The sequence below is a fragment of the Podarcis muralis genome, chromosome 2, assembly GCF_964188315.1.
Source record: "Podarcis muralis chromosome 2, rPodMur119.hap1.1, whole genome shotgun sequence".
Taxonomy (NCBI): Eukaryota; Metazoa; Chordata; class Lepidosauria; order Squamata; family Lacertidae; genus Podarcis; species Podarcis muralis.
Window position 1 is genome coordinate 78,384,826 of NC_135656.1, and position 25,213 is coordinate 78,410,038.

The 25,213-nt window shown below is 41.4% G+C and overlaps 1 long non-coding RNA gene across 3 annotated transcripts in view; it reads left to right on the top strand.

Moving 5' to 3' along the window:
* LOC114591657 (uncharacterized) overlaps window positions 1-22,808 on the top strand; it is a 51,418-nt gene extending 28,610 nt beyond the window's left edge. For 2 of the 3 annotated variants that reach the window (XR_013391965.1, XR_013391964.1), the window contains one exon: window positions 18,199-22,808. This is a non-coding gene — a long non-coding RNA (uncharacterized LOC114591657). The remainder of the gene's footprint in view (window positions 1-18,198) is intronic. The other variant, XR_013391966.1, reaches the window with a different exon arrangement.
* The last annotated feature ends 2,405 nt before the right edge of the window (window positions 22,809-25,213 follow it).

A 25,213-nucleotide genomic window follows, 5' to 3' on the forward strand; every position in this document is an offset into this window, starting at 1 on the left:
AACAATAAAGGTAGTAATAAAATGTATTGCAATTATTTGTTTTTAAAAAGACATTTAAACTTATGTTAGTAATACGTTTATTCATTGAGATACTGTCTTGATTTGTAAGAATTGTGAATAGAAGGCTAATTGAAGGCAACTTTCCACCCCTCTTCACCTTCTTGCATTTAGTTGTACACCAGTTTCACTTTTTTAAAAAGCTGCAAGAAATGGGGGGACCCACCTATATAGTTGTGTGTGAGGGGACTGTTGGAAAGGAGTGGAGAAAATCATCCAGAATCAAGCAGAGTCATCTTGCACAAGAGAGTTCACTCACAGAAGTTGCCTCTGTCCAATTTCGGGTGATTTATCACAGCACTCACACCCCACCCCATTGCATGCTGTTGGGAGAGGCCCCCATCCCTCCATTATGCACATAGTTTCCTGGACTTTATTTCAACTCATAGGCCTAACATACTTCCAGGCAGTGCTGTTAATATAATAAGTCTTGAGGAAACAGATATTAAAGGAAACAACAATCACCACATATTCCTATTATAATTATACCAGCCTTCTTCTTTTTATTGGATTTGGGATTGTTGTCTTTCATATCCCTCTCCCTTAATTCCTTCTGCAGCAGAAATATCTGCAGGCAACAATTTTCTCTTTTCTGGTTTTTCTTCTCCTTTTCTGACTCTAGTAAAATGATGTCAACAAAAGACAGAATTTCAGTCATGGGAACCTTACCTTTTAAAGAGGAAGATGCTGAATGTTTGGAGTGGTACAAGCTAACCTTTAATTATGGCCAAATCCAATCAGCTGCTGTTGTGGACATAGTAGCTCAAAATACTAGAACTAAGTATTAAGTTAGTGCTAGGACATAATGCAATGACATAACTGGCACATTCAGGCCTGTGATGGCCATATTCAAATATCTAAAGGGCTGTCACAGGGAAGATGGAGCAAGCTTGTTTTCTCCTTCTCTGGAAGAATATCGGGAAGAACTTTCTGACTTGTAAGAGCTGTTTGACCTCAGGGACCCTTCCAACTCTACAGTTCTAGGAATCCATGCTTATCTGGAGCCAGGCTGCAGAACAATGAAGTCACAGCTATGGCTAGCTCTACATTTTCTTGTCCTGGAAATAAAATCTCAGTAGTAGACTGTAAAACTGCTTTCAAAGCTTCTGAACATTGATGAGGGAGGGGGCCATGTGTCTACAAATCTACCCACCAGCATTCCAGGAGCAAGTGTCTCTGGTGTTCTTGGTAAGAAGGATGTTGGGCAGTACACAGCCCTCTCCCCTGAGCTCTTTAGTTGTAATGATGCTTGGTTTAGAGATGTCAGCAAGTTCTCCTAAGGGGAACTTTGCAGGTTTGCTTCCTTTTCTGCCACCAACTTTTTGCTGAGCACTCCTGTCTTCTCTCTGAGTATTAGCCTTACCACTATCTATAAAATGTTCAGCTTGTGTCTTAATTAATGTATGCAACGTTCTTTGCTGAAAAGCACACTTTCTCCCATTTACCATCTGGTGCTGACTGTTACAAAGCTTCGTTACCTATAAAGAAATGATGGTTGGATGAAAGGTGACAAGTGCCACACAGATACGTTCAGTAGCTAGCAAATATGACAAGGGAGACTTGAAAAGCTGATGGCAAAGTAAACAATCCTGCCTTAGGTGGGTTGCATTTGAGCAAGAAATCCCCACCCCATAAGAATATTGCTCTTTATACAGAAACAATGACAAATAATCCGTCATGCGTGGCTTCTTTCAGGAACATTCAAGATCTTACACCAGAAGATGTCAAAAGTGACAAGGACAAGTTTGGCTCCCCCCTCTTGAATCTCTAATGGCACTTACCTGACATGGTTGTGTCATAATAACCTCACTTTTTCCACTTCCTGTTCCACATTGTTAGCTGCCACAAGTGGAGGCAGGGATGCTGTCATGTCAGGACTCACAAAACTTACTCGGAGGAGGGGGAAGATAAAAATGCTGTTTATGGTAACAGCCATCACTTTAGAGTTGTGTCTAGTTTGGTCCTAAGGATGGAATCATACTTTACCTCAGCAGTGACATGTTCCCAAACTCATCTTTGCAAAGATATTTCAGTTGCAGAGAAGATGGACCATTAGCTGGAGTATGCTTATCTCTTTCTGTGTCCCCTAGCCCCCCACTGAAAATGCAGTCCAGACTGATATCAAACAGTTAAAAGTGACCAAGTTAAAAGTATTTGCAAGGAAAATTAGTGATTGGGGGAGGGGTTAAGCACTTCCTCCCCCATGAGTTGTTGTTGTTTATTGTTTAGTAAATTAGTTGTGTCCGACTCTTCGTGACCCCATGGACCAGAGCACGCCCGGCCTCCCGCAGTTTGGTCAAACTCATGCTGGTAGCTTCAAGAACAGTATCCAACCATCTCGTCCTCTGTCGTTCCCTTCTCCTTGTGCCCTCCATCTTTCCCAACATCAGGGTCCTTTCCAGGGAGTCTTCTCTTCTCATGAGGTGGCCAAAGTATTGGAGCCTCAGCTTCAGGATCTGTCCTTCCAGTGAGCACTCAGGGCTGGAACCCCTAAAACAACACATGGGGGAAGGAGAGAGGGGATCATTCCATCTGGCAAGCTGAAATACTTCTGCAGATGCACCCTAAATGAATGTAGTGTTACAAAGGTTTACACCACCCCCAATCTCTGCCAGCTGTAGCATATTACAGCATGGTCATCTCAACAGGAGCTTGTTCCCCACTGGAGTCCAAGGCATTTTTCCCAGACTGCCAAAATTATTCTCTCTCTCTTTTTTAGCTATTCCAATCCTGGTGCCAAAGGCCCCAAACTCTTCCTGTGACATCATGCCCAGTTACCCTGGCAACCTTCCAAATACCCTGTCTCTGTTCACACTGGATAGAAGCTCTGTCTTGGGTTCCGTGACACAAAAAAAGGCAGAATATATAAATATAAGTAAATAAGGGCCTACTATTATAATGGGCTGCCATGGATCAAATCTCTAGAGCCCTCTTTCCGTTCTAGATTTTTCTGTTCTTGCAATTGCTGTTTAAAGGTTCTGCTCAGGAAACTTTCATTACCATATGTGCTCAGCTATGCAAATCTTGTAATTGGGTTAAGGACAGGAGTAGATATGATTTATGTGATTGATTAATTCTGGGTTATCTGTGGACATGTATAATGTATAAAAAATGGGACCAACAGATAGCTGTATTTAGAGAATTTATTCTAGTTCTGTACGAGGAGCTTCCACTGTAAATGAGCCTTTTTTGGCTGAACAAAGATGGATACTGTATACATGTTACCAATGTGTGTGTGTGTGTGTGTGTGTGCACACGCACTGTGATGAAGCTCTTGTACACTTTTTCTCACATTTCAGCAACCATTTGAAATTTCAAGCTTTCATCATTGCAGTTGTCCTTAAAAAAGAAATACACTTTGAAATTAAGTGAACAACTGGCAAAATCTAAGCAGCTGAGCAAAAGCTTAGGACTTGAGGCTCATAGATCATGAAGTGCTTTTGAATGCCGAATATAGCATCTGATTATTTTGGAGACTGGCAGTCTGAGAGCATCTTCCTAAAAAGAGAGAGGGAGAGAGAAAGGCAGAATTATTTATTCTGTTTATGTGTGAAGTACAAGAGAAAATTTAAAATGGGATTAGCATATAACTTTCCAAGAAGGAATATGCAAAAGAATTTCTTAAAACCCAACCCTGGTCTAATTTCAGTTTTCCAACAATAGTCTCAAGCCATTAGAGGAGGAGGATAATGTGACCAGGCACATTTCCCCCCTCAGTGTGTATGAAAAGCTGGCATGTTTCCTCATTAGTTGCTAGCTGCCTTATTCTTCACTGCAATGTTATTCTGCAGAAGACATGCTAAAGCCATCAAATTATACAAAATCTTATGACGGTGGTGGTTAGAAGAAAGAAAACCCCTATTATATTGCTATAGATTCCCTTCCCATATTGCGTTTTATGATGCTTTCTACCATAACAGGAACATTCAGTGGCTGCCTTCTAAATCTACAACCAGATAATTAGCTGACGTCAGAATGGAGCAAAGAATCCTGCTTTTAATGATTCTAACACTATATTAATTTGTTTTAGCACAATTCCGCTGAGAAAAAGAAATCTGGAAACACCATGGACTACTGTAATGCACTCTATGTGGGGCTACCTTTGAAGGTGACCCGGAAACTACAATTAATCCAGAATGTGGCCGCTAGACTGTTGACTGGGAGTGCCTGCTGAGACCATATAACACTGGTACTGAAACATTGGCTCCCAGTACATTTCGAAGCACAATTCAAAGTGTTGGTGCTGACCTTTAGAGCCCTAAATGGCCTCGGCCCAGTATACCTGAAGGAGCGTCTCCACCCCCCATTGTTCAGCCCAGACATTGAGGTATAGCGTTGAGGGCCTTCTGGCAGTTCCCTCACCAGAAGAAGTGAGGTTACAGAGAACCAGGCAGAGGGCCTTCTCAGTAGTGGCACCTGCCCTGTGGAATGCCCTCCCATCAGATATCGAGGAAATAAACAACTGTCTTACTTTTAGAAGACATCTGAAGAAAATCCTGTTTAGGAAAGTTTTAATGTTTGATGTTTTATCATGTTTTTAATATTCTGTTGGGAGCCGCCCAGAGTGGCTGGGGAAACCCTGCCAGATGGGCGGGGTATAAATAAAAGATGTTAATATTAATATTAATACTAATATCAGTCCAAAACCATTTACTCTGATTGACCCCTTCCCCACACCAGATTTGTTGCTACCTTATGCAAGCTTGAGTCTCAACATAGACAACAAACATCCATAACCCTTTGCAGGGCTCCAATGGGGTGGGTGGGTAGAGGGGATATGCATTTACTGGGCTAGCAGCTTTCTTTCTTTCTTTCTTTCTTTCTTTCTTTCTTTCTTTCTTTCTTTCTTTCTTTCTTTTCTTTTCTTTTCTTTTCTTTTCTTTCTTTTCTTTTATTAAGTAAGTCCATAGGACATTTCTGAAAAAAGTTAGAGCACTAAAAGCAGAGGTAGGCAGCACCCTTGCTAAGGATGCTCAGTGACTTAATTGCTGCTGCTAGGTGATCAGGGAAGAACTGTTGACCACTTCCACCTGGGACTCGGGAGGGAGCCATCCTGGAGCAGCAAAAAAACCCAGGAGAGACTCTTTGCTGCTAGCCTGATGCTGGATTGAGGAGGATACTGGGGTGTGTTTGCTTAAGCATTTTTCTTTGTGTCCAGATTATTTCATTTATTCTCCAAGTGTGCTGTCTTTACATTGGTTGGTTGACCTCCATCTGTTTGAGGAGACAGTAGAAAAGTGATAAAACACTTTTTTTTGGTATGTTTTACTCAAAAGTAACTCCCTTGAATTAAACTTCCTTCCTACTTAGAAAAAAAAATGTTGCTTTTGCACTAACAAACAAAAATTCCAGCTTTGACAGTTCCCCCACTCAGCTACCACTACTGGTCTGCTTACCATCATTGGGCTGCTATTTAGTAATATTCAGTAACCATAAGCAAAATTATACAGAATGAATCAGCCTTACAGCTACAGCAAGTTAAAATCCCTACATTCTCTTTGCTTACAGACAAGTGTGGTGCAACAAGGGCACCTCATCCTACTGACCCATTATCACCTTCTCTTATGTACAGGAAACTGGCTTTGGCCACCTCCTGGCGATGATCATATATTGAGCTAAGACTTAGCAATGCGAAGTAGTACCATAAGCAGCTGTACTATTCTGAAAGGACACAGATCCTTTCTAATTTATGTCTTGGAACAGAAATATTAAGTGGATCAGTGGTGACCAAACCTCTTGGCCATTGCATCTTGGGCCAAGTCTGAGGTGTCTGATTCTGCCACTTTAAAAATCCTGTCAACTGCATCTCTCTCTTTTTCCTGCCACTCCAGCACTATGGTGCAGCAAAAATTAGTTTTATAACTTTTTCTTTTGTTTGCTACTTGCCAGAAAGGCTGGTATAACAGATGCAGGGGAGACAGTTATTCTGTTATTTCTTCTTAATGTTTGCACACACACACACTATTTTCCCGTGTATAACAGGCACCCATGTATAAGACAACCCCTATTTTTGGGGAGTCCAATTTAAGAAAATGGGAGGAGATGGCTCAGAGTTGTTGAGCTTTTTAGGGGGGGAGGGGGATGCAAAAAAACCAACCCTCACCCGACTGACAAAGGCTGCCAATTGCACGCAAAGCCAAAACTGCCAAGCGCCTGCATGCTCACAACTATGGATGGCAATCGCAGGAACAATTGTCACAGCAGCAGCCAATCCACAACAACCCTTTCCGCAGCCACCATTCACCTACCCAATTGCTGCTGACAAGCTCCTGCTTGCGGCTGCAACCAATCTGCACTATCCATGTATAAGATGACACCTGATTTTGAACATTATTTTAGAGTAAAAAAAACCCTCATCTTCTATACAGAAAAGTACAGTAGTTCATGTATTATTATTATTATTATTATTATTATTGAAAAAAATGCTATCAAAATGCAAAAGATATTGTGTGAAAATGACAGACAATCAGAGTAACAAACGGAAGTGAGACAATAGTGGTCAGATGATTAGGAGCTGAATCAGCATAGCAGCTGTTTAAGTATTGTCAGGTTTTGTTTTTGCAACCTGCAGCTTCCAAAAGTGTAACTATGGTAAACAAAACACTTGTGCAATTATCATTCCTGTGATAAGTGTGTGTGTGTTTGTGTAAGTAGTGTTTTCTCACTATGCCAAGCTTATCTTTGTCTAGAAAAAAAATGAATGAGCCTTCTCATGTTAGTGATAGCACCACAGATCCTTAAAGGGTTCCCTAAAGAGTCCAGATGTGTGAGCTTTGCTGATGTGAGAAGTTCTATTGTAGTCCAGCAGTTTGGTACTTCCTGCAAGGTACAGGTGTGGGATAATTTTAACTTAACCTGAGGGAGGAAAGTCACAGATGGGTGGTGATTAATGCTGCTTTGTTCCTCAAAGTGTTGATGTGGCAAAGTGTCCAAATGCCATTGTTTTCTGCAGTCTCAGGGCAACCATTATAGTTGCAAAATTAAGCATGCGCTTAAGTGCCTTGTGGGACTGTGCCTCAGAACAGATAAAGCTTTGGTAAAAACTGGTTGAGGAGTAGTGGGGGGGAGTCTTTGCTGGGCCAATTTGTGTCCACAAAACATAATGCAGGGGCCTTGTAGTGTTGTGTGTGTGTGTGTTTCTTAGAGCTTTTCTCCACATGGATTTCTCATCTAAAATAAATTATTGATTTAAGTGTGAAACAAGCATAAGCCCTTTGAAGATGACAGGCCCGGGAAAGCTGATCTCAACCAGACTTTCAGGAACAAGTGTCCATTTGACCACTAGGGGCACTGAGTTGGCATCTAAGCCCTAGCCATTGTTGTCTCTGATGTTGTCTGGAGAGTCTGATGGACAACTTGCTGGACTCTTTAAGATACGAACAATGACCATTTTCTTGGCATAAGTTCTTAAGGAAGGACTGCCATGAAAAAGAAGGCTGGGCCTTCTAAGGCGGTACATCGTAGCAGGAAAATGGTAATGCTTTTTTTACTGGAACTGGAACATAGCTTGGAAAACCCAATGACTGTGTAACTTTAAAATTTGTCAGAAGACCCCAGACCGTGGAGGCTCTTGCACTAGCGCTACTGGGGGCAAAGCACATTAAAAAAAACAAACCCTGTCCACAGATGTGCAAAGAATAATTGATGTATTTTAATGAGGAGATACTGGCACTCAGCACATTTATAACGACACATTTCCTGTACGGGTCTCATTGTGATGAAGGCAGCAAGGATAAAATTGCAGCCCTACCAAGTCAAAATGTTACCAGCTGCCACCAGACCCCATGATGTGCCACATCAATAAATACTTAAAACAATAATAGTAAACCATAGTGAAATATCAGCAGTTGGTAGTACACAGGCCAGAGTCTCAGCATTAATGGGAAGTCCTCAGCACTTGGGGGGTGGGGGTGTTGTTAGAAATTATTTTTGTTTGAAGTTTGCTTGTTTATTATTTCATCCACCTATTTATGTACTTTGGGCATTATGCTTCCATATGTTTAACTGCTAGCCCCCATGTAATATTTTAGTTTTGAAATAAAAAACTGAAAATTAATAAAAAAAATTACGGAGCACTTTGTCTAAATAAAGACTTGCACACCATTCCGTATCCTAGTGCACCATGACTACTAAATAACTCCCTGCCTGTTTTATTGATTGTGATGGTACTAGGGACCAGTAGGATCAACTTCCTAGTTCTTTGATGTGGTAAAGTTTCAGAGTCCAGGTTCTATTCAAGACTACAGAAAAGGTACAATGAATCTGAAGGATGTTGTCCTAAGACTATCTGTGTGTAAACCAGAGAAACTAAAATCTAATTAAGGATTGCCACAGCAGGCTTTATGACACCACCACCCGCTTGAAGAAGTAGGGCAATAACCTTACTGTCTCAAAGAAAAGCTATAGGGAGCTCCTGATTCTACCTAGATGCCACTAAATCCAGTGCCACCTAGTGACTAAAATATATAATGACACTATACATAAGCACATTTAGAATAACATGCTAATTCTGGCCCTTTTGCCATATTAGTAGATAGATAAATTTATTATGTTTATATTCCACCTTTCCTCTAAGAAGCTCAATAATGGTGTGCATGTTTTTTCTCCTTCCCCTTTTGACCTCACAATAACCCTGGGAGGTTGGTTAAGCTCAGAGACAATGACTGACCCAAGGGATTTGAACTCTGGTCTCCCAAGGTCCTAGTCCAGCACTGTAACCATTACACTACACTGCCTCGCTACTAAAACATGCCCAGTTCCCATGAGTAACAGTGGCAATCTGTAAACATCTGAACAGTTTCACAGTCAGAGTTGAAGATTAACATTTGCACCTACTCCCTTTCTTGGCCAAAATATTCATTCCTGCTTAATTTTTCTTATTTATGCAAACTTCTGTCAGCATTTGACATGGCTGGCTTCACCAGAGTGTTTCTGATGCTAACAAAGTGTTTCCAAAAGGGTTTGAGGGGGGAAAGTTATATATTTCCTGTCATTTATCAAGATAAATTGGTTTCATTGCTTTGTGGAAAAGACTCCATCAATTTATATGAAAGTGAAGAAAGAGGAGGTGGGGCACTTTTTATATGGGAGGATTAAATAATGGCTTTCCTTAGTAGATTTTTCTTCACTTTGCATTCCTGATTAAAAATATCTATTTTAGTTTAGTCTTTCAAAATGAGGAAATGGGTCTGTGGTTGTTCGTTGTAATGTTGGTGCCACGCACAGCTTTGTTACTAACGTTTATTTATTGTGCATATCCTAGCTTTATAAATGATAGGCTCCAAAAAAAAGAAGACAAGAGCTAGCACATTTGAATAATGTATCTGACATTTCTTAATACAGGGCCAAGAACTTGGTTTATCATACCTGAAAGAACAGAGCATGCATGATTTCCACCTAGCGCTGTTCCCATGTCTCCTACAAGCCATTCAAGCTTTCCCATTAAGAAAAATGTCACTTACCTTTTTTTCTCTCATCAAAAAATTAAAAATTCAAAGTCAATCTCTTTAGCATATGACATGGATCAAGGGGAAAAGCAAATACAGAACTTCATTACTAAGTAATTGTAGGGCTCTGCAATTTAGTTTGATCATGAATGACTGTACTTTTATATAGTTAACCTTTTAAAGATACTTTTGGCTGGTGTGTTCTGCTTCAGCATAATCTAGGTGACCTTTTTGGTCATGTTGCTTCATAAGACTTTGAATTAACATTTGTTCTCATAAGGTTGTATTTCAAAACTTTGATTCTTTTATTGGGACTCAGTCTGTCCAATCGTAATTTCCAGAGCAGAAAAACAAACTGCCTTTCCCTTGTCTTTTCAAGTGGTAGGATCTGCTAAAATGAAAATAACAAGCAAATCTCTGGATCTGCATATGGTTCTCTCTACAGTATATTACTTCTTTGTGTTACAGACACTGGCCTAGCCTTTGACAACCTGGTGCCCTATAAATGTTTTGGACAGATGTCTTGTCCAAGACTGATGTGGATTACCATGCCAAATACCTGTAAGTTGGTGAAGGTTGGACTAGCCCAATCTAACTAAAGTTATCCAGGGCTAAGTTTTATTCAAACAAACCTTAAATATTTTTATTATGGGACAATAATTTAGTCCTTGGTCAATATAACTCAAGATCCTTGAGGCAGGATTATTCTAAAAAAAGTTCAAAACTCTTTTGAACAATGTCTTCACTCCTTCCCCTGCAAATAAGTATGTTCTCTAAGAATTGGGGAGTTCTTATTGGGATTTGCACTAATTCTGGTGTTGGCATGCCCATAACATTGCTTTTCAAGGGCTGTATCATACCTTATGTTCACCATAGAGATGTCACCGAAAGCAGTGTACCATGACAGGCAGGCTATCCGCTACTATCCTAATCGTTAGAAGTACTTGCCACAGAGAACACTCTGTAGTATATCTGTACCATAATTGCCAGGATCATTGAACGGTGGCACAATGAATGGAGGCACGATGGATGTACTTCTTCCATAAAAACGTAGGAATAGCCACCAATGTCATGAAATATAAAGCTATGAATGGTTACTGTGAGTGGTCCACCTCTACCATTGGATTTAGTGTGCCTCTGACTGCCAGTTCCTAGGAATCATAAGTTGGGAGAGAAGAAGAAGAGTTTGGATTTGATATCCCGCTTTATCAGTACCCGAAGGAGTCTCAAAGCGGCTAACATTCTCCTTTCCCTTCCTCCCCCACAACAAACACTCTGTGAGGTGAGTGGGGCTGAGAGACTTCAGAGAAGTGTGACGAGCCCAAGGTCACGCAGCAGCTGCATGTGGAGGAGTGGAGACGCGAACCCGGTTCACCAGATTACGAGTCCACCGCTCTTAACCACTACACCACACTGGCTCTCAGAGTGCTTGCACACTGCCATGAGCATCTGGTTGCTACTGCGAAAGAGGATGCCGGGCTGAATGGGCTGGCCTGATCTTTCAGGCTCCTCTTACGTTTTTTATGTACTCCATGAAGCAAGTAGTTCTACATGTTCTATTGGAGAATTCAATTAAGGATGGCCTACAGTGTTTTCCAGCCCAAAGCCTCCTGCTATTTCACAAAGACGGACGTGGGAGTAAAGGTAATGCCAGCCACACTACCTTGAAAGTGGCCATGACTTCAATAACAGCTTGATTGCTCCCCTCCTATTGGGCATGCCTGTCCATGTGATGCTGAAGGCACTCTCCTCATATGAGAGACCAACTTGCATCTTCTCCCAAGAAAGGGGTAGTATGGCAAATTCACCCCTTCTAAAGGGCAGGAGTGGCATATTCTTCGAAGAAGCGAGCCTCTTGTTTTTGTGGAAAGTCCTGTTTTAATAGAGTTCAGAGGAATTACTACTTCTGAATTAGAAACACCATGTTAGAATAAAGCAAAACCAAAAGAGTGTGTTCTTGACAGCTGGATTTATTTATAGCTTCTGGTCATTTAAATTATCCACACAGCCTGAAATCCCCAGCCTTATTGCACCTCACAGCCATATTGAATTTCATCCAGCTGAGACGCACTGAAGTCTAAGTGGTATAATAAAATTCTAATCATGTGCAGCATTACGTAGCAATAAAGCTGAAATTCTGCTATGTGCCGTTGCCCTTTTGTCTCTCTAGTTGCATTCTCTATACAAGTCCCTTTGACTAATTTTAGACATCATATTTCACAGGTAGCCCTTGCAAAGAATGTGCATGAATTCTTAAAACTGAGCTGCATGTTAATTCCACCTTAAAAATTTAGCTGGTTTTTAACTATTTCCCATGAGCAGTAGGATTCAGGAGTCTGCAGTTTGCTGTTGATGGGGAAACAAACCAGGGTGTATATAGTTACATGCAGAAACAGCCACAAGAGCAATGGTTCTCTCTCTCTCTCTCTCTCTCTCTCTCTCTCTCTCTCTCTCTCCCCCCGCCCCCCCCCCCACATCGGGCCACACTTTCAGAATAAATACCTGCTCACACAACACTGAATTTTTAATTGATATAAGAAATACAGTGGAAACAAAAAGAAACAACTCCCTTGATTAATAACATAGGACATAACTGCTTTATAATATCATGGGGAGTGCTGCAACCCCAGAGTCGGCCACGACTGGACCTAATGGTCAGGGGTCCCTTTACCTTTATGATAATATCATCCAGAAAGTATAAAACAGTGCAGCTACATAAGAACCCGAATCATTCCCAAAATATCCAGATTCTAAAAAATAATACTATACCATACTGAAATGTTGATATTTTGCTTTGTCCTTGAATCTTCCCACCACACTTGCCATCCTCTCCTGCTACAACAGAGATGCACACCACAGCCTTTGAGAACCACTGCACTAGTTTCTGATCTGCTGTTTTGTTTGTCCCAATTCATGTCACATCCTTCTAAAATGGTATAGAGGGTTGTAGTTATTGTTTACTTCTGACCAAGCAGGATAAAGTCTGCAATGGCTACAATCCTAACCATGTCTACTCAGAGGTAAGCTTTTAATGTTTAATAGGTTATTGTATTTTAGTGTTTTGTTGGAAGCCACCCAGAGTGGCTGGGGAAACCCAGCCAGATGGGCGGGGTATAAATACTAAATAATAATAATAATTATTATTATTACTACTACTACTACTGAATTCAATGGGGCTTAGTCGCAGGTATGGATTGCAGCCTTTGCTGTTCCAGGCCAAGTGTCTCTGTGTCTACATATATAAAAATGGACAGACAATATCATTACATTATGTTTATTTATTAAGCTCAGTCGCTTTACACAATTGTCTCAAAGTGACTTACATGTACTAGGAAAATACACAATGCAACGTATGAAAAGCAAGATTATTTAAATGTTAATTAGTATTCAAGGTAAACAAACCATAAAACCAATTGCTCCAACCCTTCACATAAGTCTAATGGTCACAGAGAGCTGCAACCCATTTTTTCTGCAGTGAAAAGACTAACACACAAATGCCTGAGAGAAAAGACAATCTTTCGCTAAAAATATGTCAATGTTGGCTCCAGGTAAGCTTCCCTGGGGATAGCATTCCATAGAAGAGGAACACTGCTGAAAAGGCCCATAATTCCCACATCAGACAGTTGCCAGAGCATAGCACTGGTTAAATATGAATGATAGTTTCTACCAGGAGGCTTTTTGTGGGTTTTTTATTTTTTATTTTGTTGGGCAGTGGATTTCCACAGTATTCTGCTGATGAGATTCTTAGCTTTAAAATTTGATTCAGAAAGCATTTTGAAATGTAGCAGGGTGAAAAAACTACTGTGGTCCCTCCTGATATGCTTCTCTCTGCTTTTCTGGATGGGATCTGGAAGCTGAGACTAAAATCTGCTGCATGTTTGGCCTCCAAAAGGGTATAGTACAAAATCCTTTGGAACTTGTTAACTTTCACCAATGTTGAGGACACGTGACTGGGGTTTGGAGGAGGGGGAAATGTGGCAATTATCTCCACCTGCGGATCTGGGTAGTATCATTCCTATAGAAATGGGAGGAACAGGAATGGGACCTCCTTCTCCAGGGATAGCATCAGCAGGACTACACTTGCTGAGCAAGGGTTGGGCATAATCCAAAGAGAACTCTCTTTTAAAAAATTGAATCCAGTGGTCCAGAGTGTTTATAAAAAGAATTCACCATAAACTAAACACTGTACTTCATTGTAATGTTCCCTTGAACATTTAGGGAATGGTAATATCTAAGCGCCTTTGGGAGAAAGGGCAGGATATAAATTTAATAAAGTAATATCTTACCAAACTGAGATTTCATTTTGTGTATTCCCAGTTGGTGAGGTTGAGTCCTATTGTGAAAAGTGCACACACATATGCTGGAATTAAGCAGTGATTCCCCTTCTGCAGTCGAAGGCAGCCTGAGAGATGCAGAGGGGTCCTGCTCAAAAAACAGCTCGGTTGAAAATAAAAAATACAGGTTTTCACTATTTCATGTAATATTTCCAGAGATCCCTGTTCAAAAACAAATGTATAATTACAGCTTTGATTATTGATGCTGCTTTATTTACCCCTTTGTACTTGGTTGCCAGAATTGCCAGTAGTGCCCCTAACTGCACTGCTTTCATTTATGAACTTATGATTAACAAAACAAGTCTCTTAACTGAGACTTATGCCATTGCACAGTTTATATTACAGCCACTACAGTCAACTGATATCAAGCTGATGTGAACCAGTGTGCTGTCACTATGTCAAATTGCTATACTGATTCATCCTTGTTCTGATGTCTAAATAGTTTTAAGTCAAATGGGGAGGGAGGACTCTCTCTCTCTCTCTCTCTCTCTCTCTCTCTCTCTCTCTCTCTCACACACACACACACACACACACACACACACACACCATTCGTTTTTAAAATCATAGCAGGTGAGTTCAAAGACACTGCATTACATAATTTCCAATTCTTGTTTTGAATTCCTGGGCCCTCTAGTAGCCTCTGGTAATGTTTTTCTGGAGGCCAACTCTCTTTCATCCAATACTTCTCTTATGTAATTTGTGTGTGCACGTATGAAATGTCATTCCAGAGGAAAATAATCACGGAATGATTAAAAGGTGAAACTGAAATACTATGATAGAACAGAACAGAAGGTATTTCACTCCAAGAATTCAATGGGGCAAACAGAAAATGTCCTTGTGCACACTTCCAGTTCCCTGGCGCATCCAAGAGAGAACTCTTTCTCTCCAGTGGAGTGGAGGTGTGATAGTTTAATTTCAAATGAGGTAGGAATGGGGAGGAATGAAAAACCCAGAATATTAATGTATTGCTATAGCCAGGGCACTAGAGTCTGTTAGTGAATATTAGGAATTAATAAATGGTAGGATTTAGATAATATTTGATACTGCAATAAAATGTACTTTAAGATCATTAATCCCCCAAGATGCAATCAAACAAATATCCTACTTAAAAATATACATTCAACTTTCTTATGTCTATGTCTCCCCAATAACATAACATTTCTTTATTGTATTTTACATTTTCTTGTTCCAATAAGATAGGAACAAACTTAGTTTTTGGATAAATCTGTGGTCCTGCTGTCCTTGACCCTGATTATGTTTGTTAATTTTATCATCTGTGCTAAGTCCTAGACCTTACTCAGCCAATTTTTTAAATCCAGGATGTTTTGGTCCATCCCCCACCGCCACCCTGCTCCTGGCATATGGTCATTCAAATGGCAGTTAACAGATGAATTATCATTTCTTGGTCCTCCTAAAGTAGCACCTCTTTAGCATAGCCAAGTAATATTATTAAAGGGTCCCTTGGTTGATCATAGCCTGCAAGTTCTTCTATTAATATTTTATCCCAATATAATTTGATTTTTGGACATGGCTATAAAATATGAAGAAAGCCTTGCTTTTGAGCATTTGTTTTGTACCTTCATTACTCTTCAGAGACTAGATTGCTTTCTCCCACCCCCACTTTCTGAAACAGAGAGCTCTTTAAGTTTAAATATGCATTGAAGGCTGCCTGAAGCCATTTGGTTGCTTCAAAGAGAGAACTGGCAAGGCTTTGGTCCGACAAGAACACAAGAGGCTGTAGTTCTATACCTGCTTACCTGGGAGTAAGCCCCATTGAACTCAACAGGAATTATGCCAGAATAGTCATGTATATACTTGCATTGGTGTTTTTTTTGTTCACTTGGCAAGCTGTGCAGTAATCAGAATCTGGTAAATTTAACGAATGGGCCTGCTTCTGCCAGACTAACCCTTAGCCCAGGGGTCAGCAAACTTTTTTTCAAGAGGGGGCTGGTCCACTGTCCCTCAGACCTCTCCTGAAAGGCCCCCCTCTCCCAAAAGTACTCCCCCGCCGCCACCTCGTCTTTGGCAGCATCGTCGTCCTCCTCTGCCTCGGCCACGGTCCACGGGGTGCAGAGCCCATGCCGCTGACCTGGGCGACGGAGGCAGCCTCCCTGCCACCGCTTCCTCCCGCTCGGCTCTTGGCCATATGCAGCCGCCTCAGTGGGAAGGAAGGGGCGTCGTCCAGAGGTGTCCACAGCTTCGGATTGGCTGCAGGAAGCCATGCCAGCATCGCGGCAGAACTCCGCGCCATGCTGGTTTAGCGTGGGGACTGACTGAGTGGTAAGCAGGGCCCATGGACCGGATTTACGAGCCCGGTGGGCCACATCCGGCTCCCGAGCCTTAGTTTGTCGACCCTTGCCTTAGCCAGACTACTGGACTGAAAATTAGTTGTGGTTTGGGGTGCTTGTCTCGTAAGGAGTGATTCCTCTGACCCCTATCTAACAATACTAACTAAAACACCTCACTCTTATATTCTGTCATGGAAATAATAATTGCATTACTTCAGGTGTAGGGAACCTCAGGTCTGGGGGACAAATGCGACCTCCAGCCCTTTCGTTCTGTGCCTCCCAAGTTGAGGTTTGAATTCAACTTTTTTGAGATGGCAGCAACACCGCTTGAGGGTGAGGGCCCTGAGAGCCATGGGCTTTGTGCTGCTTGGCTACAATACCAATTTCTTGTCATATCATTAGACAGTTTTACACAAAGACACTGGAACTGCTCTACAATTAGGCAGAGCGAAGCAGCCCCCTCAGACAGCAACTGCTGAGGGTGGCAGGAGACCCCCACAATTCCCCAAGTCAACTAAGATAGCCTGTATCCCTCAGCTGCGGGGGAGGATGTTGTCCCATTGCCACTGTTGGAAGAAGTTTCAACTGATTTTTTGGTACATGGAACAACAGCAGTGGGGATGGGTGGGTGGACAGGAGTGCTAATTTGCCCTTACCTTTAGGCAGCAAATGGGACGCGGGTGGCGCTGTGGGTAAAACCTCAGCGCCTAGGACTTGCCGATCGTCAGGTCGGCGGTTCGAATCCCCACGGCCGGGTGCGCTCCCGTTGCTCGGTCCCAGCGCCTGCCAACCTAGCAGTTCGAAAGCACGTCAAAGTGCAAGTAGATAAATAGGGACCGCTTACTAGCGGGAAGGTAAACGGCGTTTCCGTGTGCTGCGCTGGCTCGCCAGATGCAGCTTGTCACGCTGGCCACATGACCCGGAAGTGTCTGCGGACAGCGCTGGCCCCCGGCCTCTTAAGTGAGATGGGCGCACAACCCTAGAGTCGGATACGACTGGACCGTACGGGCAGGGTACCTTTACCTTTACCTTTTCAGGCAGCAAAATGACTTGTGCTGTGTCAACAAAAGCACAACCACTTGCTTCCTTAAAAAAATAGAGATGAGATTCACCTGGAAAGGACGGCGCAACTGAGAAAACAAAAAGGGAAACAGTGATGGTTAAGACAGTGCTGTTTAAGGTCTGTGGGCGACAACTACCACTATAATAAATACCTATCCAAATGCTGGATAATTTATGATGCTTCCTGGTTCTTGTCACGCGCAAAATACAATTTGCATTATTTCAGAAGAGTAGGAGTTCTTTTCCATTACTATTGGGGATTTAATGAAACAAACTGTATATTTTTCTTTCTTCCTGTTGTTATACATAATAACGCATTTCTATTCTATATTAGCATGCTGTTGTTTTTAATATTAGCATTCTGGTTTTGCATCTCATGAGATCTGTTTAGTTTAGTTTAGAAGCTGGAAATGTGACTTTATAGGTGAGACAAAACATTCATTGGTTCCCAGCTGAAAGTCATGTGCTTATAATGAAGTGCTCCCCTGTCCCACTTTTGGATTCTTAAAAGGAAAACACGATTGGACTTGAGCTTATAAGGTGCCTGTGCTGGACCATTGACCCTGCCCACTTTATCAGCAAAGGCTGCTAAATGTGTAACATTTTCTATTCTAGGAAATGATAAAGGTACAGAAGCTTGTTTGTATACTCGCATCTCATTAGCTGGAGTAACAAATGTATTTTATTTTATATTTAGTTAGTTCTCCCTGTTAATTCTCCTTGACCTCTCAGTGTCATGGTAGCCTTCTGGAGTGGTTGTCCAAGCTGGGAATGGGTGGCACCGCTTTGTGGTGGTTCTGGTCCTACTTGGATGGATGTTTCCAGAGGGTGATGTTTGGGGAGTGTTCTTTGGCCCTGTGGAGTCTTCAATGTGGGGTTCTGCAGGGTCTGATTTTATCTCCCATGCTGTTTAATATCTACCTGAAACTGTGGGGGTCATCTGGATTTTGGGTATATGTTGTGAGGAATATGCTGGTGACACACAGCTCCATTTCTCCTTTATATTTGCAGGCGTGGCAGTGGATGTGCTGGACCATTTTCTTGCCTTGGCAATGGACTGAATGAACAAAACAGCAGAGGGATTTGAAGAGATGGACCATGACTGCAGAGACAAAGCCACCAAGCCTGGATTTGGAGATGATGATTCAGGCTGGATTTTTGCCAGGAAGTTGCAATGCATCAGAGTTTTCAAGGTCGAAAGTCAGGTGCTCTGTATAATTAAGCAAACTGACATTGTCAGCTAATGCAAAGGGAAAAGCATTGCTGTCAGCAGTCATATCAAAAGTGAACAGGACAGCACTGTCCCTCCTGTAAAAGTACGTATATAAAATGCCCATTTGGCATGATATACCAGAAATGGATGCTTCAGGTAGTGGCGAAATTAGATATTAGCTTGGCAAGATTCACTTGTTGCAGCATGTGGGATTCCAGATATTTATTTGCCAGCTTGATAGAAATAAGGTATGCGATCAGCATTTCCTAACCACTCCAACACCACACACACAGATATCTCACTCCCCATTCCTAAACTTACATTTTCTAATATATTTGGGGGGGGGGGTTTAAGGTCATTACCAATATGTTACCTTGATTTACAGAGTACTCCTACCTTCCTGAATGAGGAGAGAGCTGTGGCACAGCCACTGCTGCAGGGAGAACCTAGCTGTATTGCGTTGGATAGGGTGAGGCAACTTTTTGACCTGCGTTTGTATTCCGTTTACATTTTATCTTCCATTGACCACAGTAGGAGAGAAATGCATACACCAGCTTTGGACTGGCGTATGGTGTGCAGGGGGAGGGGAGAGACATGTCCAAGGAATATTAAGGCTCTGGATCCTGCAAATCCATGGCCTTCCCCAACCTGCCCCCGGAATGCCTTGTTTGTGGCTTCTTTACATACAGAGGACCACCAGTAGAACAGTGACAGCAGTGGAGCTTTCTACCATTGCACTGTGAGGACATGTAACTGCAGACCTCCCTCATGAAAAGGGAGCCTGCAGTACCCGATTTCTTGTTGACTGTCCTCCACAAAAGCTTAGGCTTTGTTCCATTAAGAATAAACACGTTTTTGAATGACTGTTGATAAAGACTGCATAAATATGGACAGATTCACTTGGTTTCACTCTGGACAAGGCCACAGATCTTTCATCCAAGTGACCATTCACCTTCAACCTTCCTTTTTGAATCTCTGACTGAACAGGCCTCAGTGAAACCTCTTAACTCAGTGGGTTCCATTCAGCTCCAGTGGCTTCAGGGCTGTTCTTGAACTGAGGCTTCCTATCCTCACGTGCTGTAATGCCAGTGGTATGCATTGTCATTGTGCCAGTGCAATGAATTCATGACAGTATGTCACCTTGACATAGGGCCTCTCTGTTCATCTGTAATCTTTAAAACGTTGACCAGCACATTTTCTCTCTTTGCTTCTTAAAGATGAATTGTGTGTATTCCTGCATTGCACATTATTTTTATTTACCCCTCTGCACCCCAAAATAATCTCAACCAAAACATTTTCACAAGAAGGAAATTTGAACTTATCAGTTGTGAGAAATTAAGTTAAATAGGTTATAAGAATGTATGCGATATATATATATATATATATATATATATATATATATATATATATATGTCTTTTGCACTCAGGAAGTTCACATAAAAATCACTCCAAATACAATTCAAAGCCCAAAGAAGTAAAAATATAAAAAAGAAACCACAACAAACAGAAAGCTAAAAATCTATAAAAATGCAGAATCAGCAGCAATAAAATTTTATTAGCCAGCTTCTTCAAAAGCCTTTCAAAATAAGGATGCTTTGATTAACTCATAAAAGGCAACGAGGAAACTAGCCTAGTGAGCCTCCTCATCTTTCACAAAGATGAGATGCCACCCAGGAGAAAGAGTGGCTTCCTAACACAGGAAAACTGAAGTGAGTGCCGGCATTCTTCCAAGACTGGTTGGGCCAGAGCACTTCGCGATTGAAAGGATCATAGAAGAACTTCAGCTGTGCCTGAAAACCTATGAGCCAGTGAAGCTCTCAGAATGGAGGTCTCTGCAGCAGCTTTGGTCAACAATGAAGGGTGATTCTTTCTTTTTTATTATGTATAGTAATAGTATTTTCACTGAATTTTGTTTTCAGTTTATATCAACACTACAAACACAACCATGACAATAACAATAACAAGAAAACTAAAGTAAAACAGAATGTTGGTTGAGGGAGGAAGGAAGGTGGGAAAGGGAAGAGGAGCTGGGTCAGAACTCTTAGGTTTTTCTCATTTTCTATTTATGGAGCTGTCATAAAATATATTTGTATGCAGCAAGCACTGAATTTGCTGCAGGTTTGCCCTATAGTTTGGCAGGCATCTAATGTCCGTAATATACACTATTTACTTATTCATAAGACTGTTTTTAAACCATCTCATTAAAAATATGACTAAATTCATTAAAACACCATAATACAAATGGCCAACAAATAAATCCTGTAAATAAGTATTGATATGGGGGAAAAGATGCATAGGATGCAGCTAGTTCATGCAACTGATCCATTTCCACTGTCTTGCGGTAAAGACACAATACTTTAGGGAGGTATCCCATCAATGCTTTTTTGTCCATAAATCTTAGATCTGTTTACAATTGTGTAGCAACAGCACAGTACCACATAATATGTACCAAGTGTCCTTCGGTATCAAGGCACCAGCAGTTAGAGGAGGAGAGAATATTTTTCATAATCACAACAGGGACTCATATGTCCTATATAGCAATTTCTCTTGTAAGAGGCATTGTCTTGAACCATGAGCACCGCCTCCCACTGTTGTGGGAGTGTTTGATTCTCCAGCTTCCTCTTCTGTCCTGCACACATCAAATTGTGTTGCATCAGTTTTTGTTCTAGCCATAAGCCAATGGTAAAAAAACAAACCCTTGGTTTGGATAGTGTTGGTAAACAAAGCAGGCTACCTAATATGGGCAGCAGTTTAGAAACACTTGGGTTGGAAGGAGCAAATTTAGAATCTAACTCACATTTCTGGTTGTGTTGCAACCACAAGAGTCAGGTAGTCCATATTTCTTGATGGTAAGAAGAAAACAAAACACCAAAGCCACTTCCCTTGAGGATGGAAAGATTCTTAACCAGCTTGAGACTAAATGTTTTCAAAGACAGTCCATGCAGGGTCCATAATGTAGTCTACAAGGAAGTTGAGGGGGGACTAAGATAGTAGTGAGATCCCTAGAGATGTACTTCATGCATTTACTTCATGGCTATATAGCCTCCTCTATCTCTTATACTCAGCACCCCCCCCCGACACATTTCTGTTTCCAAAGTGATCACAATCTAAACAATCCAAGTACCTGGCCTAATATTTCCAAGACAGTCCACCCCATAAGTTTCCCTTTCAGTGTTCATCGCTTTTATTTGGGTTATCAAACATTCCAATCTCCATTCCCTAATCAAAAACAGAAAGCCATAATTCTCAAACATTGTTAGGTTTGTTATGTTGTGGTCACATGTAGTTTCACCTAGACAGAGACTGTTATGAAGGTTTCCTTTCATTACTGAAAGTGGAGACTTGACTTGCTGTTGAGCAGGCAAGATCAGAAGTCCAGGTTCCAATTACTTACATCAGGTCTGGCCAATACTAGCGGCCAATCACAGGAAGAGAATGGCATTCAGATCCATGATGATTCATGTATATGTCCAGTTGTGTTTGGTTTTTACTACATAACTAGACAGGTAAAAGGTATAGGTAAAGGACCCCTGGACGATTAAGTCCAGTCAAATGTGACTATGGGGATGCAGCGCTCATCTTGCTTTCAGGCCGAGGGAGCCAGCATTTGTTCACAGGCAGCTTCTGGTGCAACAGGACACCTAGACAGCAGTCCTAATGGTGCCTACTCAGAAGCAAATCTCATTGAATTCAATAGGACTTACTTCTAGTTAACAGGTGTTAGGATTGCAGCCTTACTGTAGTTTAAACAACAACAACAACAACATCATCATCATAATTTATTATTTATACCCCGGCCATCTGCCTGGGTTTCCCCAGCCATAAGTGTAGAACAAAAACAATGCAACCAGAATTTTGCACTGGAGGTGAATAGCGCCCACTGCAACCCAAACACTCGCAAAACACCTTAATCCAGGCTTTAAAATCATTGCAGTGATTGGAATGTTTAATTTCATGATAATTTTAGATATAAAGTTAATTATGTTTTTGTTCCTTTTCATAGAGCCAGGAACAGAAAGTAAGCAAATGAGTACCTACAAATATAAAAAAGGCAGGCTTAGTATTTGAAATTGTCTGTGAAGATTGTGAGAAGGTAAACTACAGAGACTGTATGGTTGTGCCATCTTGCCCGACCTTATCATAAGGAAAAAGTGATTCTTGTGCAGTGAAGTTCACTTTGCCTAGATCTTTAGGTCTGATTGCTAATTATACTGCGAACAAACACTCTGCTCAAAAACCATGTCAAAGCTAGGTAAATTATGGGATAAAAATAAAATCCATTTAAAGCCAGATGAGTAGAAAATGTATATTTATAGCTGCAGTACATGAGCCAGACTTGAACTATCAATTCCTCACTTTGTCATTTAAGATTATTATTTTTAACTGTTATTATAAATCAGTATCTTGACATTTGTTTGTTATGTTTTGTCTTCATTGAATATAGCTCCTCAGTGTTCAGTTAGGCAAGACAACTGTTCTGCTCAAGTTCTAACAGACACAACTGATCCTAGCTGCACAGAATATGCCCATAGGATTAACAAGAAGGTGCTTCCTTTAATTTGAAGGAAATGGGTAGCTACATTTTTATAATGTGACATTCTTCTGTAAGAATGGGTGGTAACTTCCAACTTAAATCAAAGTCTGCAAACCCATGTTGCCCACGTTTCCTTCCATAAATGAATTGTTCAGCAGAAGCAAGATTTAAAAAACAGTTGAACTTATCAGAACCAATAATGTAACAGTATCTACTGGTGGCAGTGTCTCCTCACTGGGGCATATAACCACCCTGCTTTACAGTCTGTGGTAAGTAACACTTTGGGACCTCATCCTTCAGATACTGTTGGACCCCAACTCCCATAAACCCCAGTCAGTATGGTCAGTGGTTAGGGATGATGGGAGCTGTTAATATAGGAACACCTGGAGAGCAACAGAACCCCCACCTCTGGATTAGGTTGCTGTTAATATTCAGGATGTTTTGCTACTCCAGACAAGACTGAAAATGCCACCTCCATCTGCTCCACAGCCCTGCCCCAAGTCCAGACAGCTGTGCATTCCCTGCTAAACATTGAAAAGCACGCCAAGAGGTAAGAATGATGGGGGTGGGGCGGGCAAGGCAGGAGGTAATAGAGTGCTCCAAAATTACTAGGATGAACATAGTCTTTTTACAGGATTACAGCCCATTCTTCTACGTGCTTACTTAGTAATATGTTCCCTGGTATTCAATGGTGCTTACTCCCAGGCAAGTGGACATAGGATTGTGCTGTTAATATTAACCTCTGCACTAACCCTTCAATGTGTAATTTTCACAAAATGCAGGAAGTATAATTAGGTTTTAGTTTGCTGCCTATGAAATACAACTGTATACACAAATCAGTGTAGCCAATATGCAAATATCCCTCTAACCCAGAATCCTGCTCCTACAGCCATGAGTAACAGGAGCTAGTTTTCTGACCATTTATATAAAAAGCAGTGACAACAACAAACCCTGCACCCATAAAGTCAACTCTAAACTTCATTCAGAGAAGCAGGCTCTTGAGGGTGGGGTGGGGGGGAGTCAGCTTACTGCACAAGGTATTTTTCATAAGTGCCAGAGGCTAAGTGAAGATGAATGTTCAATATGCATCCTATAAAGCATAGTCATAAACTCCAGAGCTGAGTAATGATGGTACACACTTGTAGCAGAGAGTAATAATGGGCCTCATTCAATATACAATAATGTGATACTAAATATTTATCTGCCTGTCACAAATTTAAATGAAATTCTTTCCATTGCAAAATATGCTGTGCACATATATCATAAACTACCCTTCAAGAGGGCAGGTGGCGTAAAAGGACTAACTTAAAATTACAATAATTACCTGCAGATCTACTGTTGCCATACAAATCTGATTATCCTGTGTTAGTGAACCTCTAGTTTCACAGACAAAAGTTGGGAGTCAAATGAGAAAGAAGGACACTCTTCACTTACTGCATAGATGGGCCACATTCCTTTCTGGGCAACTTTCTGAGGACTGCATGGCAGTGGTAGATGGGGTCCGGGACAAAAATGGTGTAAATTTTACCTTTGTACAGTATACTAGTTTCTGCAGGTATTCCATCACCCCTCTCTATCCATCTATTAAACTTGAAGGACACATTCCAGCAAGCTCATAGTATGTAGAATGCATGTATGAATGAGAGCAGTGAGGGGTGCAACCTTGGAAGAGTGAGGAGATTTCTGAGGGCCAGATAGACAGATCTGGGGCTCCCCACATAACTGCTTTAAACAACTTAGCCCTGGAGAAATAGAATACATGTGACTAGTTAATAGGGTTGCCATATTTCAAACAGTGAAAAGACAGAAATGTTGAGCTATTTTAAGGCAAAATAAGCACTGCTGACATGGTGTGCCATACATCCAGATTTTCCAAAACATTTGTCCAATTTCTGCCCGGATGCTGTTGATGGGTGTGGTATTCCGGATATGTCTGGGAAATTCTGGGTGTATGGCCCCCCTAGTTGTGCAAAGATTAAGTATCCAACTGGGAGTGGAACTAGCAGTGACCACAAACCCTCGCCCAACCCCTCTTCCAGATTGACATTCCAACTGCATCAGAATCCTTTCTACAAGAATGACAACTCCTTTCATACTACTCCTTTCTACAAGAATGACAAAGCTGTCAGTTCTAATGGGACTAGTTAGTATGCAGCAGTGACTGGAGAACATGGCTACCCTCCCATCCCCTATTTCCACTACTACACTAAACCTTTGGTGCATTCCAGCTTCCAAATTTAATTCCAGAGTTCAGGCAAGTGAATGGCTGTATTCCTAGT